General features: G+C 28.3%; 1 long non-coding RNA gene and 1 other non-coding gene across 2 annotated transcripts; one reads left to right on the top strand and one right to left on the bottom strand.

Annotated features, from left to right (window-relative positions):
- Positions 1 to 200: 200 nt before the first annotated feature.
- Positions 201 to 504, top strand: LOC149493129 (signal recognition particle RNA). The gene has a single exon (XR_016318656.1).
- Positions 505 to 4,385: 3,881 nt separating this feature from the next.
- Positions 4,386 to 5,809, bottom strand: LOC110008947 (uncharacterized). The gene is made up of 2 exons (XR_002283747.3): positions 5,184 to 5,809; positions 4,386 to 5,018 (listed from the first exon to the last, which is right to left on the bottom strand). It is a non-coding gene; the product is annotated as an uncharacterized LOC110008947 (long non-coding RNA).
- Positions 5,810 to 8,326: the final 2,517 nt, after the last annotated feature.

Genomic DNA, 8,326 nt, shown 5'->3' with positions numbered 1-8,326 from the left:
AAGATATACAAATGAATTTAAAAAAAAAACAAAATTAAAAAACACAAGATTACTTTATAACTTCAAAAATCCATTTATAACACCGATTAAACAAAAGTAACATAACGAGAAAGGTGAAAAACTTAATGAATCCAATCCCACATCGAGCAAATGCGAAAAACAATTATTCTTTATAGTAAACATTCGAGACAAACAGCACCGCCGAGTCCAGTAGCGTGGGCTTGTGACCCAAGTGGGGGCATGAAATTGATGGGACAATGATTCAGCGCCAGCGGGTTGGGTTCGTTAGGCTAAGTTCTGGCCTGCCCGTTCCAAGCTGAGAGTTGGCTCCTGTGGCTCAAGCGAAGGCTTTGAACTACATGAACCGTAGAGTGGAGGGCACCGCGTCAGGCTGGTTTCACAGAGCAGCGACCACCTCCCGCTCCTGGCAGTGGAAGGATAACAGGCCGGTGCCACTCGGATCCGTATGGCCCAATGGGCTGATGAAATTGGACCATCATTTTTTTTTTAATTTTTAGTATTAGATTTTATTGTTTAAAACTTAGCCATTGGATAGTAGAATAAAAGAGGTAAAATTCAGTTGCACATGTTCATATAATGAAAATTGAATTTTGTTTTCTTTGTATATGTATCTATCTATTTATATTTATTAGTCTTTTTTTAATGACCACACGGTAACAATACTCATTATCTTTTAATTTTTTATATATTAAAGTATAAGTTTTTATTTAGATAAAAATAAATACAATTGATTAATTTATATTAGATTTTGCCGTATGAGCTATTTGCATTGTTATTTCTTATGTATTTAATTCTATTTTTAAAAAATAAAGTGGTCTCAAAAATATATAGTTTTAATTTTTTTTTAATTTCATAAATAATATTTTCATTCAAGTCAAACAGATTTAGGATAAACGAAAAAATATCAAGAATATTAAAAATGGTTAGTCAAGAGGCCATCTATTTATTGCAAGGGAGATATAAATCTTTTTTTTTTTTTTTATCTCAAATCGAACTAAAATGATACAGTTTTGTAAAACGGTTTGATCAAGTTTAAATAACATAACATATTAATACTGTTAAAGTTGATATAAAAATTATTAAACATACAAACAAAATGATATAAACTCTTGAACTTTAATGCACTTCAAAATTCTCTTTCCTCCACTTGTATATATTGCATTGGTTACTAATGTAAATAAAATATTTTTATATATCACAATTCATATAACTTTTGTTTACTATATTATACTACTCTCACATTTTAGAGAAAACATAAAATATTCTAGGATTAAGAAAGTAGTTAAACAGAAATATTTACCCATTTTTTGGCTATAATACTCCTAATCAATCTTAAATACATAATTAATGGTGAAGAAATCAACTCATTAATAGAGTATTTTAAATGTGAATTTATTAGCCAAAATCTTTGAGAATTGTGAGAGTCTCTTCAACTTCAAAATTAATAGATTTACATCGTTTTTGAAAATAGGACACTAGTAAGAAGAAAATTATTCTTAGACATCACGAAATAGACCACAATTGTCAGACATATGCTATCATTTTGCTAAAGTTTGTTCTGCCATTGAATGAATCAATAGATATGAGAACTTAAAAGTAAAATTTTGTGTACATATTAGTAAGAGTTAATTCATATAAAGGAAATTTTTTTAAAAGTAGAGTGTAATAATAAAAATCTGTGACTATTTTATGTTAATCTCCCAAGAAAAATACTCGGTGCTTCATGCATAAATTATTGCACACTTCTTGGAAATTGAATACAAATTTAGTTAATTATTGCACACTTCAACAAGTATTGCACACTTCTTTCGGCCATGTCTATGTCACCGGTAAGATCTGGATCTGCCCCTTTTGTTTCCAGCGCAATCATTTCCCTCCTCGCTGTGCTATGATCTCTGAGACTAATATCCCTACTGAGCTTTATCCTTAGTATACAATGGTGCAGTACACGCTTCCAAAACCTTTGCTAGTTTACAGTAGAGAACTTCTAAGAATATGTGGGTTGTTTGATGTTATAGTCCAATCACGATTTTAGCAAATTTCGGGTAAATTATAAATTTAGTTCTGAACTTTTGAATTTTTACTATTTTGGTGTCTGAATGGAAAATACTTGCAATCTGAGTGATTAAACTTTTTAAAATTTACAATTGAGTGTCATTTGTTGACATGGATGCCAGAAAGCTAACAAATACCAATTTGGTCCCACGTTTGCTGAGTTAGTTGCATACATAGACATAGGCATGGCCATCGGTTCGGTTTTAACCGAAATCGAATCGTACTGTAAATTAACTAGAACCGGATTCAAATCGACGATTTAAAGGTTTGAACCGAATGCACAAATAAAATTATTTGTAGCTTAAAATTTTTTATAAAAAAATTTATATCACTTGATTTGATTGTAGTTGATCCGATTTATGGTGAAGAGAAGTACACAATGATATATAATTTATAAAAAGTGATGAAAAAAGTACACATGATTTGATTTAATTTGTGCAAAAAATGGTACATGAATAGTTGAGTTGTAAAAAAAAATAATTTTATGTGTACAAAAAAAAGGTACAAACGGCTAGCTGAGATCTTGAGATGACTTTTAATTTTTTTATTTTTGGTAAATAAATTTTATTCATTTTTAATCAATTATTTATTTATTATAATTTACTAAATTATCCAAAAATATAGTTGTTACTTTTCTATAATAAGAGACAATTTGGAAAACTAAAAAAATGAAAAATATGTATAAATATGATGAGTTGATGATTTTTTTTCACAACCAATTATATTTTAACTCTCCTTTTATTCTCAATCAAAATTCTCTCAAATGTACATAGTTCATTATTTTTTCTATCGCTTTATTTTTCTTAATATTGAATTATCTTGTGTTTATTTTTTATTTTTTATTTTTTATTTTCATACATCCGATTCTCAATTCCTTCTAATCTCAATTTTTCCATTCATAAAATGTTAAATAAGTCTTATGTATATAAAGATATTCTTTCTTCATTTATGCAATTGCATGCATCACATTTTCAACTTTATTCAACCAATTAGACTATTTGTAAAAAAATATTAGATATTTTGCAAGTTTTTAAAAATTGTACAAAAATTTTTAATGGTGTTTATTATCCTACTTCCCATTTATTTCCATTTCATTGTTTAGCCATAAGTGGTGTCATAATTGAAAATGAAAATGATGATGATTTACAAGAATGTATATTCATGATGAAAACTAAATGGTTAAAATATTATACTGAAATTCTGAATTTAAATTTAGTTGTATTTTTTCTTTGTCCTAGATTTAAGTTAGTTGCATTACAAAAATTTTTTTCGTTTTTATTATGGATCTTTTAATATCGAAGTAGATTATTTTTCTCTTATTAATAATGTTTTAAGGTATATCCGTCAATTGTATGATGAGTATTCTAAATTAGTATCTCCCGTTCCTCAAGTATCACATCCACAAACTACACAATCCACTAAATTTTATTCTACACAATTTACTTTCATGCAAAATGTTTCAAAAAAATTAAGGGAAGGTCCACATTCATACACAGAAATTGAGACATGTATTAGCATAGATTTTGAGTTTTTAGGTGATGATGCGGATGAAAACCCAACAAAATTTAATATTTTGGATTGGTGGAAAAAGCATGCAAATCGCTTTCTAGTCTTAGCTTCAATTGAAAAAGATATTCTTGCTTATCTAATTTCTACTGTTGCAGTGGAACAAGTTTTTAGTGTGGGTGGACAAATTTTAGATCCAACACAATCAAGATTATCGCCAAATAATGTGGAAATGCAAGAATGTGTTCACGATTGGACTAAAGTGGCATTGAGAACTCAAAACCAACAAAATTCAAGCGATGATGATTATTCTGGCTCATTAACAGGGACTAGTGGCACTGATGACTAAAATTAATTGTAATAATTGTGAGGTTATTTTCCATTGTAATAAAAAAAAGAACTACGTGGGCTTTGATTTTCTCTAATTCCCAAGATGATACGTAGACAATTTTTCAATTTTAACTTAATTCAAGCCCAAAATAAAAAAAAAAACTATAATTTTCTATATTAGTGAGTTAGCAAAATTTGTAAATTTAATGTTACGATAGTTCTAAGTTAATAGAAGTTTTTCTTTTAAAATTTTATAATAATTTATTTAGTTAATAAAATCTAAACATTTTAAAATTATTATTTATTTATGAATTTGAAATCAAAAATTTATTATTTTTTTTAAAATTTGTGTAATACTAAAACTGAATCGAAACTGTAATTTGAACCGTTAGTTCATCGGAACCATGCCAAAATCATGTCGAAATTAAAACCGGACTAAAATCAAAAGTTTAAGGGTCAATTTCGTTTTAAAATTTTAAATATCTTGAACCGGTCACGTTGACAGGCAGCAAATCAATTGTATGGACAAATAATTGAGCAACATGGCAAAAACAATGAAATGACTTTGTCACCCTTAATCTAATGCGTTTAGAGAAGAAGCCTCTCTTACGCAGATGGCTTAACCTCCGTCGCAAACCATCATTACCACCAACATCAGCATCACTGGATCCCAGTGCCTACATGAACCGCTACTTTTGCCCGCCACCACCGCCTCATCTTTTAAATCCGCTCTTTCTTTATCATTTATCCTTCTCTTTTCTCTTTACTCTCTTCTCCCTCTCCCTCTCCTTCAATCCTCCTTTCTTTCTCTCTCTTCCCTTTCGCTTTCCTAATATATTTCTCTCTGCTTTTTTTTCTAGTCTCAAAAGCCTTAAACATCGAAAATCAAATTCTAAAAAATAACAATCCATAAATTTCTCTTAAATACCACAATCCAATTCTCCTAAAAAAATTTATAGAAAACCAAAAAAAGAATTAAAATAAATTAACCATTTGTATATAAATTATTATAGCTCCGTCCTCTTGGTCTTGCTTGTGATAGTAACCATTATCTTCCTCCTCCAGGCCATGGCCACCGTTGCTGCTGACTTGTGTGAGGCAACATACTGTATGCCAGGGCAACAATGAAAGGAAATTATTGACCGAAATAAAAGCCACAGAAAATTATCGACTCAAATGAATCATGGGGTCACTACCTAATCAGTAACGGCCATATATTAAACCAAAAGAAAAAATACGTTTTCCAAAAGATAAAAAGGAAGATGATATACCTTAAAATAGTCAAGTTTGAGCAATAAGTCCACGACTTTAGGAGAAAGAATCTCACAATTTAAGAGGATTTTATTCAAGATAGAGGATTTAAGAGAATTGAAGCTGTATTTGATAAACGCAAGGTCCTCGAGCTGATTTAGGCTTCTTGATCTACAAACGAAAAATGCACCAAAATGGGTTTGAATAATACGGGCAATCACATCTCTAAGAGAATAGAAAGGACAACAATGATTATTCAAAGCGAAAAGAACTAGAAAAATGGTAAAGAAGCGATACAAAAACATTAATTCATTGAAGAAGAGAAGAAAGAACAAATTGGATTTCCCATTCATCACCTAGCTATTTAAAATATAGATTTTGTGGCTGAAAATGCAAGTTTTGGCGATGATTTTATATGTGGAGTGTAGAGATTCAGCAGTTGTTGGTGAAGGAGAGGAAAATTTTGCTGGTGAAGAAGAGAAGCATAAAGATTTGGTGGAGAGAAATTAGGACAATAATGTGAATCCGTAGAGTTTGCCAAGTCAGATTTAGTTTTTTCATAGTCAGCAATTTGGTGTCATTCCACTTAGGCTAGTGACTGGACAAATGTGGGTCCTACTTGTGATGGGTCAGTTTTTTGACACCTACATCAACAAATGACACTTGATTGTATTTTTTTAAAAATTTGCACTCAATTGCACATATTTTTTGTTCAAAAACTAAAATAATTAAAAATTGAAAGTTGAGACACTAAATTTATTATTTATCCAAAATTTTCTCACTAGTTTATAGTATGCCATTACATTAAGGTGGGGCCTTATTGTTTTACTGGATGCCATGTTTACTAGATGTGATGGAACTTACAGTTTTCTTATCTTCTTTTCCTATATTGCAGGTCATGAGTTAGATTCATTTATATTGTTTGGATCATAGAGTTTTGCATTTTGCTTTTCTTTTTTCATTCGTTTATGGCTTCATTAGTCAAAGCTGAATCATCACATTTTAATATATAAAGTAGGTCTCATGTGTCCTATTTGTATTTCTGTATGTTATGTAAGAAAGTAACACCGATTTCAAAGGCTTGATGAACCACATGAATCGTAGAGTTGAGGGCACCGCGTCAGGCTGGTTTCACAGAGCAGCGACCACCTCCCGCTCCTGGCAGTGGAAGGATAACAGGCCGGTGTCACTTGGATCCGTATGGCCCAATGGGCTGATCTAATTGGACCATCAATTTTTAGTATTAGATTTTGTTGTTATAAAACGTAGCCATTGGATAGTAGAGTGAAAGAGAAGCCACCTAACTATATAGGTAAAAAAAACTCTTACTTAGTTTAAAAATAAAAATATTGCTTAATTGCTATTAAATATTTATTTATTAACCCAAAATCAATTTCATCAATTTTATTTTCTGAAAGCCTACTTTTATTTGTATAGGAAAATTCAAAACACATGTATTATGCAATATAAATTTTTATAAATGTATATCATTAAACATTCTTGTTTATTCTCCTAATGAATATATTAATATTAATGGGTTAATTTTCATTATTTTAAATATTTATATTAATATTTCATTATTAGCTATTAGCCTTTGTAAAAGCAATTGTGTCACTTTATTAAATTTAATATTTTAATTTACACATCATTTCAATTATTTTTTAAAATTCTCCTTTACTTGATTTATAATATTATAATATATATTTAAGAAGTAGCGGACGTAATTAAATTTTTTTTACTTACGAGAATGTGATTAAAATTATTAAAATAAATAAAATTTAATTTATAAAAAATATTTTTAACAGTTTAAGAAAATATTTATCGAAAATGAAATTGAAAAAAATATATAATTAAAAAAAATGATATGTATTTCTTTAACAGTAATTTAAAAAGACGTTTTTTTCTACCAAAAGAAGAAAAAATGAAATTTGTAAAGAATAAAAAAAAAAACCTTATATAATTAGTGATATGTACTTGCTATACTAAAGGTAGGATGTCAAATGGCATAAAATTATAGTTTCTCTATCCATTAAGAACTTTTTAAATATGTATTGTAGTAACCGCCCACAACTAAATTAATAAAAGAGAATATTAATTTAATATGTTTGATTTGGTAAAAGCTTTTTCTTAATTATAATTTGAAACTAAAATTTAATATATATTTATGTTTAAAGGCTGAAAATAAATAAAGTGAAATCAACCAATTCTATTTTGCAGTTTATACTTTCAATTTAACTGCTCTGCATTTTGTAGTTTCCTTGCCAATGGTGGGTCAGGGCAAAAGATGAAATGTAAGTCAAGCAATTATGAGTTCGTGGCAGAAGAAGACTATTTTTCAAACTATTATTATTATTATTATTATTATTATTATTATTATTATTATATTTTAAATTTAATTTTTAAACAATTAAATAATTGTTATTTATTTATTATATCAATTAAGAACTATACTTAAAAATAATATATTGTTCCGACATTAATTGAAGTTATTGGTAAAATTCAGTTGCACATATTCATATAATGAAAGTTAAATTTTGTTTTCTTTGCATATGTATCTATCTATTTATATTTATTAGTATTTTTTTTATGACCACACGCTAACAATACTCATTATCTTTTAATTTTTTATCTACATAATATTAAAGCATAATTTTTATTTAGATAAAAATAAATACAATTGGTTAATTTGTATTAGACTTTGCCGTAGGAGCTACTTGCAATGTTATTTCTTATGTACTTAAAAAATAAAGTGGTCTCAAAATAAAATTTAATTTAATCCTATGCCTAATCCTTCAATCCTTAATTTATAAATGCAGATTCTTAAACCTTGATAGGTTCCAAAAAAGAAAATCAAGTTATCACTCAATCCCCAACCATTTGCCATCAATCTTAAATCAATATCTATATACGACCATAATGAAAAATAATAATAAATTATGTTTTACTGCTAGGTAAAAAAAATAAATGAGAAGATGATATGAATCAATAATGATAATCATTTTGGCAATAATAATAGTATTACTTACCCAGTGCATTAGAGAAAGGAATATATGAACACACACAAATTCTTGAAACCCAAAAAATGACCCAAAATAAAAATACATAGTTTTAGTTTTCTTTTCAATTTCATAAATACTATTTTTGTTCAAGTCAAACAGATTTA

Source organism: Jatropha curcas, chromosome 10 (genome assembly GCF_041381405.1).
Source record: "Jatropha curcas cultivar XTBG-Jc1 chromosome 10, XTBG_Jcur_1.0, whole genome shotgun sequence".
Taxonomy (NCBI): Eukaryota; Viridiplantae; Streptophyta; class Magnoliopsida; order Malpighiales; family Euphorbiaceae; genus Jatropha; species Jatropha curcas.
This window is presented reverse-complemented; position numbering and strand designations above follow the sequence as displayed.